This window comes from Mustela lutreola, chromosome X (assembly GCF_030435805.1).
Source record: "Mustela lutreola isolate mMusLut2 chromosome X, mMusLut2.pri, whole genome shotgun sequence".
Lineage (NCBI taxonomy): Eukaryota > Metazoa > Chordata > Mammalia > Carnivora > Mustelidae > Mustela > Mustela lutreola.
Window position 1 is genome coordinate 130,594,167 of NC_081308.1, and position 11,616 is coordinate 130,605,782.

Consider the following 11,616-nt stretch of genomic DNA (forward strand, 5'->3'; position numbering starts at 1 on the left):
ACATAGAACCTTAGGATATCCTGACCTGCATCCACTTCAGTTTTAGCTGTCCTGATAGAGCGCCCTCTATGTGGAAAACCCCAGGACCTCCAGCCCATGCCAACCTCAGCTCCAACCAGCCAGCAAATTTACCAAGCACACACAGACAACATACAGAACAACCTTATACAAGAACATTCCTTCCAGTTGAAGAAAAATAGCTGTTCCACTTAATCCATAAAAACAAACACAGAAAATCAAGCAAAATGGGGAGTTAGAAATATGTTCCAAAAGAGAAAACAAGAAAAAACTCAGAGAAAGAGCTAAATAAAACAGAAAAATAATGTGCCTGATAAAAAAAAAAAAAAAAGTAATGATCATAAAGATACCCATGAGGCTAGAGAGAAGAATGGGAAAAAATCAATGAGGATTTCAATAAAGAGATAGAAAATATATAAAAGAACGAACCACAGTTGAATAATTACAGTAACTGGAATTTTAAAAAGAAAACACTTGGGAAATTACCACTCCTGTAAGGAGTGTTGATAATGGGGAAGGCTATGCATGTGTGGGGACAGTGGGAATATGAGAAATTTTTACACCTTTCCCCTGATTTTGAAATGACCCTTAAACTGCTCTAAAATATTGTCTTAACAAAAATAAATAAATAAACATAATTTTTATAGTCTCCAGTTTTTGTATATGTATGTTGAAAAAAGTCTAATATCATAAGTAATAGAGTGATATATTCAACTTGTAAAAAAAAAAGTAATACACATAAAGCTATACAACACTACCTGTGTGATACTGTCTAAATGATAGTTAGCTGGTAATATATAACCTCGAATGTATGAAAAAAATATTTAAAACATCCAAGCAATTCAAGAAGCTAGACAATGAAGACTATAATAAACCTAAAGAAGTGGAAAGTTAGAAATAACGAATATAAATGCAGAAATAATGAAACAAATAACATTAGAGCTAAATAACAAAAGCCAGTTCTTTGAAAATACTTACAAAACACCTTTTGCAAATATGATCAATTAATGAAGAAAAAAGCACAAATAAACAAGTAAAATAAAATTGTACAACATAGAGACGCAGAAGATGTTTAAAAGTTGTAAGAGAACACTACAAATATGTTATATCTTTCCTTCAGTATAACCAATGGTGGATGTGAACAAGAAAAGATTTCTTCTGTGAAAACGAAGGAGAAACTTCGGTTACAACGGAGTCAGAACGCCAGTAGGGGGAGCTCTCACACCCTACCAGTCTAGGTCAATTACAGAGCCAACAGTAAGAGCCCCGCCTTGCAAGTAGATTCTACTTCAGCTACTACATTACTATCCCCGCAGAGGAAGAAAGGTTTCCTTATCCCCTGACAACAGCCCAGCCAATAAGAGAAGGTCACAATTTAGCCAATGAAAAGCCACTACACTTCAAACTCCTAATTTACTCCCATAGGCTTTTTTGCTCGTAAGTGCCCTACTAACTTTCCCCTCTTCTCTATAAAAGTGAGAACCCCTCCTTCGTTCTCCAGCATAGCCTGTGGTTTCACCATACTTTGCACGTCCTAAATTGCAATTCTCTTTTATTCCCGAATAAATCCATTTTTGCTGGTAAAATACTTGGCTGTTTTATTTTTAAGGTTAACATAACATGTAGAAATATTGCAGCCAATAAACTAAGAAAGAGAGAATGTGAGAATTACCATCTCTAAAGGATTAATGGATAAAGATAATAAGTATTAATGACTGCCAATATGGCACAAAGAGAGACAACCAAACAATGTGTGAATCCTAATGTCTTGCAAAACAACAATAACGACAATTAAACAAACACGCATTTTAACCTGATCAAGCTTATACCTCTAATCACTAATTAAAAGAAATACAACACACTAAAAACATGTTAAAGGACACCAAGGTGTTATATTAAGTAAAATCTACACTAAGAAACCAGACAAAACACAAGACTTGGTTTGTTTTCTTTTTTCCAACAACAACAAAAAAATTGTAAGGAAAAAGATATAATGTTAGGGGAATTTGTAGATTTTTAAAGACTTAAGAAACTAATGAACAATCACACCTGCAAATCATATTTTGACACAACTCAAAATTTTTTAAAAACTATAAGGCCTTCAGGTAAATATGAAAAATAACTGGATATTTAATGATACTAATGACATTCAATTTTTTGAAATGATATTTGTATTGACTTTATGGTTTATTTTTTAAAGTCTTTATCTTTTAGAAATGTATATTGAAATACTTAAACATAAAATGATTATTCCAGCAGCTGAGATGCGGGGTATGTGGGGAAATAATTGGAACCAGACTGGCCATGTATTTGGGTTTTTGAAGCTGAGGATCAGGTACAATGGGTTCATTATACTATTCTCTCTACTACTCTATGTATTTTAAAGTTTCTATAAGAAAATATTTCATTATAATAATTATGTCATTAAATTGGAAATCCTAAATGAAACTGATCACTTTTTAGGGGGGGAAATGAGCAAATTGGCCCATATTATACAGAAATAAAAACCCTTAACAATACAAACTGAAACTGTATTCAAAACTGAAGTTACCCTCCAAAGTTCCAGGAAAGGCAGTTTTGGGAGACAATTCTACAAAATATCAGGGAAAATTAATCTCCATTTTACATCAACTCTTCCAAATCTATGGAAATATGGGCAACTGTTTAACTTACTCTCCCAGTCTAGGTATTCTAGATTCAAAAACCAAATGTGTACATACCACAAAAAGAATACTTATGCCATGTTATTCATATAGCAGCAAATATCTCAAATAAATTAATAGCATATTCAACACAGCAATGAATTAAATGAACAGTCTGTGTCTAAAGGGTGAAAATAATTTTCAATTGTAATTCCCTACATTAACAAATTAGAGGAAATAAAAAATATTTGACCATATCAGTAGGTAAACAAAAAGTCTTTTTTAAAAAAAATATTTATTTATTCATTTGAGAGAGAGAGAGACACTAGGGAGGGCTAGGGGCGGAGGGAGAGAGAGAATCCCAAGCAGGCTCCATGCTGAGCACAGGAAGCTGAGGAGATGGAGCTGAAATCGTGAGTTGGATGCTCAATTGACTGAGCCACCCACGTGCTCCAAGAAAAAGTCTTTTAACTTAATTCAAGATGAATTTACAATAAAAAGAACTTCCATTTCCAAAATTAGACACTAAACATACTTAAATGTCAAATATTAGAAGCATTCCCATTAGAGTCAGAAACTATACTTACATAGATACTTCCACCTCCACCATTCATAAATGTACTGGAACACAAAGCCAGAGCTATGGATGTCACATAAATAAGATATATGAATATTGAAAATAAAGAGAGTGTTTCAAAACAATCTAATCATCTAGTTTGAAAAGTTAAAGGACTAGACATGTGGGATATTCAAGTGGATAAGACTTCAGATAGTGTATGAAAGAGTATTATAGCAAAATACACAGCTCTGCCCTACAAAATCAGTAACTAATTAGAACATGTAATAGAAAATATGCCATTCATGATACCAACAAAATCCAAAAATTACCTATAAAGAAGCCCAACAAAAATGTACAAGATCTATGCAACTATGTATAAAACTATATAACTATATGTATACATATTATATACTATAATAATATAATTATTAATATAATATAATTATTATACATATAGTTATATAGTTTTATATATATGTACAAATATAGCTAAGTATACAAGAAAGTACTCAAGTTTACTGATAGATTCAGGTACAAGATGTCCCAAATAAATGGACCAGTATACCACGTTCATTAACGGGGACCAGAATATTGCAAACATATAATTCTGATGAAATAATTTATACATTTAGCACCTTACCACGTAGCTGGCAAGATGACAATTAACCTCAGACTGCTGAATTCTGCTTCCCAAACTGAATCCAAAAGACTAGAGAAGGAAGAGGGGGAAGGCGAACCAACAACAAAATTTAAACAACAAAACAGGAGAAAATCCTGCAGGAGATGAATAGTGCTGAGCTGATGCCTGTGTCTGGGGCTGGGGTGTGAGGAACAGCAGGGGTATCAGGGGAGGTACTGGAGGCTGCACAGATGCAGATGACAGGATGGGTAGGAGAAATGATTTTACACTTCTGCCCTAATTCCTGGTATAAGTCTAAGGCGGGTTCTCAGAGCATCCATGCCAATAGCCCTGGCAAACTATCAGGACAGAGGGAAAGATGGAGCGATTGAGGCATTTGACTCCAGAGTCTGTGCTAATTAGCACCGGAAATCACCTTAGGGGTGAGGAATGACTTTTCAAAACTTATTTTCATAGAATATAAAGGGCAGAGTAGAAATAGAAGAGAGATTATCAAAGTAAATCACTTAGAGTAAGAGAATGTAGTTTCATAAAATAAGTATAGTCTACACACACATAAATACACATAGAACATAAACAAGCATGCATATATACACATATGTAGTACACACACCGGGTAGAGGCGGACAGTGTGTTTCTTAGGATGAACGAGCACGACCAAGGAAAACTCACTGCAGCGGACCCCGAAACAGTGGATAACCCTAAACACCCTGGGACCGAACCCCAAACCTCTGCAGCTGCTCAGCCTCGTCAGTAGATTCAATGTTTTTATAAAATCTTCAGACTGTTCCTGAAGTCTGGCGGCTGGCGAAGGGACCCCTTGGAAGGAGCGCTTCTCCTCCGACCCTGCCTCCCGGTCACGGGCACTGCGGGTGCACATCAGGCATCTGTCCCGTGACGGCGTGTGTCCCACAAGGGGAGAGGAGGGCCTCCTGGGTGAGGGCCGAGGGGTCCCACGTCCCAGCGCACTGTGTCCCTGCCCGCAGCCCTGAGACACCCCGGGCCCCGGGAGCAGGTGCGGCACGAGCCCCGCCAACCATCCCGCTGGGGCTCAGGTCTGCGGTCAGCGGCGGCCCAGTGTTGCCAGAGGGCAGGCGAGGCGCCCAGGGAGGACCGAGGGACCCTCCTCCCCGCTCCCCTGCTCCCGCCTTGCCCACGCGGGACCCATCGCCGCGGAGGTGCTGTCAGCCCTAGGGGACCCCTTCCTCTGGGGTCCGGATGTGTCGAGCGCCGACTTCCGCCTCCGAGGCCTGAGAGAGGCGAGGCCCTGTGTGCGGGAAGCCGGAGTCCGGTTGGCTGAGGGAAGGAGCCCAGGCCCGGCAGCCAGGCGTGCAGGTAGACCCTGCCCTGACGGTGCCCCGAGTGGGGGTCGTGGGGGGACCCCCGGGATCCAGGGGGCCATGGCGGCAGCCCCGAGAGACCCCGGGCCGGGGCAGCGCCGTCCGGCTGAGCCCTTCCCGCCGGGGCCAGGGCAGGGGGCACGGGTCCCCAGAAGGACGGGCCCAGGCCCCCCCCCCTGGAGCGGGTGTCGGCACCTGAGGGAGATCGGTGCGGCCCCGAGGGCTGCAGCCCCACCGCAGCCCAGCCGCGGACCGACCCTGGGGCCCCGGGGGAGGGTGGCCACAGGGGGCGTCGGCTGAAAGGTGCCTCGGGGGTCCGAGGGGGCTGAGGACCTTGGTCGGAGGGCGAGGATGCCGGGTCAGGAAGGCCGCGGCCCAGGGAGGCCCTGGGGGGTCAGGGGGGATGGGGTCGTGCCCGAGCGGGGGCAGGACCGAGGGAGTTGGGAGCCCAGGACAGAGGGGTCGAAACTGAGGTCGGCCCCAGGACCAGTCCGGGCAGGCCCCCGGGCGGGATGGGGACACCTGGCCAGTGTGTGGGGACTGGCGCGTCCGGGTCTCGGAGACACTGGGGGCCTTGGCAGAAGGAGCGGGGCCTCCCTCAGTGGGGTAGGGGGCGGGCGCAGGTCGTGCTTTGTTTCATGGTGAGGATGTAGGAGGATTGAGGGAGCCCGGACCCCAGGCCAGAGTCAGGCAGGGAAGGTCCGTGGTGGGGGATGGGAGCCCGTGGAGAGTCCGGACTTCCGCATCCGGGTCTCTCAGGGATAAAGCGCCTGGCGTAAGGAGCCGATCTCAGGGCGTCAGAGGGGAGGGCTCAGGCGCGGATGGGATTCGAGGTATGAACCCTGAGGGAGGCCAGAGGGGACCTCTCCCACGTCGGCTCCCAAGGCCATTCCGGGAAGTCCGCCCTGGAGTGATGGGACAAGTGGTCAGGTGGCCTGACTGGGGCTTCGGGGCCTCCGGAGAGACTCGGAGCCTGGGTGGAAGGAGCAGGGCCTCCCTCAGGCGGGCAGAGGGGCGGGCGCAGGTCATACTGGGCTTCGTGGTGAGGGTGCAGAGGGAGGACTGAGGGATCCAGGACCCCAGCCCAGAGTCAGGCAGGGAAGGTCCGTGGTGGGGGATGGGAGCCCGTGGCGAGTCCGGACTTCCGCATCCGGGTCTCTCGGGGATAAAGCGCCTGATGTAAGGAGTCGATCTCAGGGCGTCAGAGGGGAGGGCTCAGGCGCGAATGGGATTCAAGGTATGAACCCTGAGGCAGGACAGGGGGGATCTCACAGCATTCGGGCCCTAGTGTCTGTCTGGAAAGGCACCTGAGGGTGATGGGGACTAGTAGCCTCTGGGGTGGGACTGGTGCATCCGGGTCTCAGAGACACTGGGGGCCTTGGCAGAAGGAGTGGGGCCTCCCTCAGTGGGGTAGAGGGGCGGGAGAAGGCCTTGCTGAGTTTTATGGTGAGGATGTAGGAGGATTGAGGGACCCAGGGCCCCAGCCCAGAGTCAGTCAGGGAAGGTCCGTGGTGGGGGATGGGAGCACGTGGCGAGTCCGGACTTCCGCATCCGGGTCTCTCGGGGATAAAGCGCCTGATGTAAGGAGCCGATCTCAGGGCGTCAGAGGGGAGGGCTCAGGCGCGGATGGGATTCAAGGTATGAACCCTGAGGCAGGAGAGGGGGGACCTCACAGCATTGGGTTCCCAGGGTCAGTTTAGAAAGGCATCTGGGCGGGATGGGGTCTCCTATCCCCTAGGGTGGGACTCGCGCCTCAGGCTTTCTCTAGTGACTGGGGACCTCTGCAGAAGGAAGAGGGCCTCCCTCGCGTGGGCAAACACGTGGGGGCAGGTGCTGCTGGGCTTCACGGCGAGGAGGCAGAGGGAGGTCTGAGGGACCCTGGACCCCAACCCAGAGGCAGCCCCTAGACGTCTTAGTGTAGGACACGGACTCCTCATTTGTGTTCGTATGTGCGTGTTTGTGTACCTCACTTGCCCAGCTGGGTCTCCCGGATGCTGGATGCGCTGGGGTCCAGGAGTCGATCCACGGGCAGTACAGCACACAAAGGCATAGGCACCAGGGAGCCCCGTTGGAAAGGGGAAGAAGGCCCGAGAGACCCGGACGCCCCATCTCAGCCCCCGCGGTCAGCCCTGGGAAGTCTTGGGCTTTGCCGCTGCACATCGTGGTCACAGGCTTGAGCCAGTGGGCTCAGGGGAGCGATAGCCTTGGTGTGGGAGCCCCGGCCCCGGGACAGCAGACAGGAGAGGCCCGGGACCCGCGAGGGCTCGAGGCGAGAAGACCTGAGGGAGTCCCCAGGGAGCCCGCTGGACCGCGGCTTGGTTCAGCCACGGGAGGCTCCTGGGGTGGGCGATCCCACGCCGTGGGTGGCCACTTCAGACTCAGGGCCTCTGAGGACCGGTGGTCACAAGGATGGAGCACCGCCTCAAGAACGCGTGAGGGGGGAGATGGACCGTGTGTGGCTTGGGGGAAAGGCGAGGCCTGCAAGGAGGACTGCAGGATCGGGGACAGAGACCACGTTTGGTCCCAGGAGGCCCCAGGGACAGATGATCACATCGGGCGAGCCCTGCATTCCCACCAAGTCTCCCAGAGACGCGGGTCTGGGTGGAAGCATCGGGCTTCAGGACCTCCCGGGCGGACCGTGGGCCTGCTGTGGTGGAAGGAGAGGACCAGAGGGAGGACTGAGGCATCCTGGTCCCCAGCATGTTCAATTCGGAGAGGAGGCCCCAGTGTAGGAGGAGCCCATGCCTGTCCTGATGTCCACATCTGGGTGTGAGAGACTGTGGGCTGTGGTGAGAAGGAACACGGCCTGGGGTGTGGAGGGCTCGTGCGTGTGTTTGTGTCTGTGTGTGTGTGTGTGAGAGAGAGAGAGAGAGAGAGAGAGGAGCATGGGGTGGGGAGGAGGGTCTCAGGTCCTTCTGGGAGAGAGGATGAGAACCCTTGGTCAGGACTGGCTGTACCCGATCCTACCTTCTCAACAAAGAAGCCAGTGGCCCGGAGTCCGGCCGTGCCCTGTTGGCAGCCCAGGGAGGACTGGTCAGCGGTGGCCCAAGTTGGCAGGCATGCTCACTTGTCTCATGGGCTGGAAGGTGGAGAGACCTCGGGGAGTGAGGTCTCGGGCCGAGGGGCACATGGCCTCTATCTCAGGTTGGGGGTGGGTGGAAGACCAGGCCCTGGCCAGAAGGAGGATTAGCCTCCCGGGAGCCCGAGGGCATCCCCATCCCAGGACAGAGGGGTCGGTCCGCACTGCCAGCCCTTTGGGATCTTGCTGGAAGCTGACGGTGGGGGACGGACCCTCGGACATGGACGTGGTGGCTCCTCACCGTCCTCTGGGAGCTCTCAGGGAGGCGAGGGCCATGCTGGGAGAGGTCGGAATCAGGTTATCTGAGGAAGCCCACCTGGGAGACACACAGGAGGCCCTGGACCTAGCAAGAGTCAATGTGGGGGCCCCCGAGGCAGGAGCGAGGGCTCCCAATCCACCCCTTGGGACGAGGAGGGGATGGCCCAGAAATCTGGCCAGCTCTACCTGACCGTCCTGAGAACCCAGGCTGGGTCTGTCGGGCTGAGCCCCTCTTCGGCCCCAATTCCCTGGGCTCTGGGAGGGGAGGGTCTGTGCCTGAGGGTCTGGACTGTGGTCAGTGGAAGAGGCAGGGGCCCTGGTCCTGGCCCTAGCAGGAGGTGGAGGTGAGATGCCTCCCACAGCAGGATCCCTAAGGCCCAGGCCTGCCCTCACACTTCTGTCAGCCATGGGGAGACAGGGGATTGGTGGGCCAAGTGATGTCTCCTCAATTTTCCTTCTGCTTTCTCCCAGAGATGAGGCCTCAGCACCAGAACGGTGTCCTCAGGTCGACAGAGTAATTTTCCTAGGTTGCTTGTGGAGTCAGGGTATAGACGGAGAGGTATACCTATCCCAGCACAGATGGAACCACAAGCTTGGCCATCCTTGGAGATCCATGACGAGCCCTGTAGACCTTGGCAGGCGTGGCTAGATGTGGGCCCTCTCGCTTACCTTTGGTGGAGTCTCAGGGCTGTGTGGTCTCGCTGGGTCCCTTTGGGTTCAGGCCTGCAGGGTGTGGGGGGGCAGGCCCCACCAAGGGAAAGAGCAGTCCCCTGAGAGGCCAAGGAGGGGACCACCCAGCCTTCCTGGCAGCAACCTCACAGAATCTGACCCAGCCGTCCCGTGTGCACTGGGGGACCAGGGCCATGCTCGCAGTCTGCACTCTGAGGTTCCTCCTCCTTTTCTCCTCCAGGGGCTTCAAGAACTAGGAGTTGAGTCCTCGGTGTGAGGCAAGAGTCCCTGAGGTCACAGAGCAGAAGAGGAGAAGGTGAGGGCCAGCTGTTGAGGTAAGGTACATGCTCCGAGCATGGAGCCAGGGGCTCGCCCATCCCAACACAGAGGGAACCCCTTGGCATCCAAGCCGACGCAGCCCACTGTCAGCTCTGGGATGCCAGGCCTCGTTGGCTGGGCTGTACTCTGAGAGGCCAACCCACATCTCTTTTCAGGTTCAGCCCAACACGAACGCCATGCCCCTGGGTCAGAAGAGTGAGCTCTGGAAGCTGGAGGAAGACCCGGGAGAGGCCCAGGGCCTGGTGAATGCACAGCTGTCTGGGGCTGAAGAGGAGGGGGTCCAGTCTCCTTCCTCCTCTTCCTCCTTTTCGTCTTCCCCCTCTAATACTAGTACTTCCTTCTCCTCTTCCCCTTCCTCCTCCTGCTCTGCCCTGTTCCTGATTCCGGTGGACAACAGGTCTGCTGCTGGGTCCCTGAGTCCTCCTCAGAGCCTTCAGCATGCCTGCCTCTCCCCCACTGCCATGGCAACCACTGCTGGGAACCAGCCCTACCAGGGCTCCAGCAGCTCAGATGAGGGGGGGTTGAGCACCTGGGAGGAGCTGGAAGTCACTCAGCCCTTTCTCCAGGAGAAACTCCGCATGAAAGTGGCTGACCTGGTGGAGTTCCTGCTCCTTAAGTTTCGCACCAAGCAGCCAACCAGCCAGGCGGAGATGCTGGAGATAGTCAGCAAGGATTACCACGATTACTTCCCAGTGATCTTGGGCCAGGCGTCCGAGTGCATGCAGCTGGTCTTTGGTGTGGATGTGAAGGAAGTGGACCCCAGCGAGCACTTCTACGTCCTGGTCACCGTCCTGGGTCTCACCTGTGATGCGATGCTGAGCGGTGAGCAGGGCCCGCCCAAGACCGGCCTCCTGGTGGTACTCCTGGGGGTGATCCTCCTGGAGGGCGACCGTGCCCCCGAGGAGGTGGTGTGGGAAGCGCTGGGGGTCATGGGGGTGTATGCCGGCGAGGAGCACATCATCTACGGGGAGCCCCGGAAGCTCCTGACCAACGTCTGGGTGCAGGAAGGGTACCTGGAGTACCGGCAGGTGCTCGGCGGTGACCCTGCCCGCTACGAGTTCCTGTGGGGTCCCAGGGCCCACGCGGAAACCAGCAGGTTGCAGGTGCTGGAGTATTTGCTGCGGGTCAATCGCGGGCTGCCGGTTTCCTCATGGCCCCATCTGAAGAGGCTGTGAGGGATGAAGAAGAGGGTGCCTGAGCCCTGGGGGTGGCTGTGGTGCGGTCTCGGCTCTGGCAGGGTTGGCAGCTTGTTCTGCGGGGTGCTGGGCATGAAGTGAGATTGTTTCATGGTTCTTCCCTCTGTGTGTGTGTGTGTGTGTGTAGAGAGAGAGCACCCTGTACATTCAAAGCAGGGCAGAGCCAGGGAGGGTTGGGAGAAGAAAGGAGGGGGAGGAGCCTCTCTGGAGGCTGCCCTCTACAGTGACTTCACATCCAGAGCTTGGTTTTCTTGAGGAAGTTCTGAAATGTTATTCCTTAGAAAGGAAGGTTCAACCAGCTTCAGCGGCTAAGTATGTGAGTGACACCCACCGCACAACATTTGTAATTACCCAGTTCAAGATTTAAGAGTTTTGTTATGTCCTGGAAATAAGCTGGGAGACCTTCTCTCCTTGTTTGGGTTTTAGAATGGAAATTACAGGGCATTGGCATAAGAATTTGTTGGAAAGGCAAAAGAACAGAGTAGTCTATTGACAGGGTCAGGAAATAGGCAAATAAAAGATTGTTCGTTTTTGTTTCTTGTTCCTTCTTGTCTGTCATTTTGCAAAAAGATCTTCCCTCCTTGTTTGGGTTCTGGAATGAAATTACAAGGCATTGGCCTAGGAATTTGTTGGAAAGGCAAAAGAGTGGAGGAATCAAGTGATGGGGCCAGGAAATACAGAAATAAAAGATTGTTCATTTTTGCTTCTTATTCCTTCTCAACTGTCATTTTGCAAAAGTAACATAGAGGTCTGCTCCTGCATTCACTTGATTCTTCAAGAAAGGACGAGAAACATCCTCTCAGCACAGAGGGAGCTCTGCTCTATGGCTCACTGATTCCCAGACATGGGCTGAGCTCTGCTCTCTGAAAGGCCCTT

General features: G+C 51.3%; 1 pseudogene; it reads left to right on the top strand.

The window, feature by feature from the left end:
- The first annotated feature begins 5,001 nt into the window (after window positions 1-5,001).
- LOC131821364 (melanoma-associated antigen 8-like) lies at window positions 5,002-11,403 on the top strand (annotated as a pseudogene).
- Window positions 11,404-11,616: the final 213 nt, after the last annotated feature.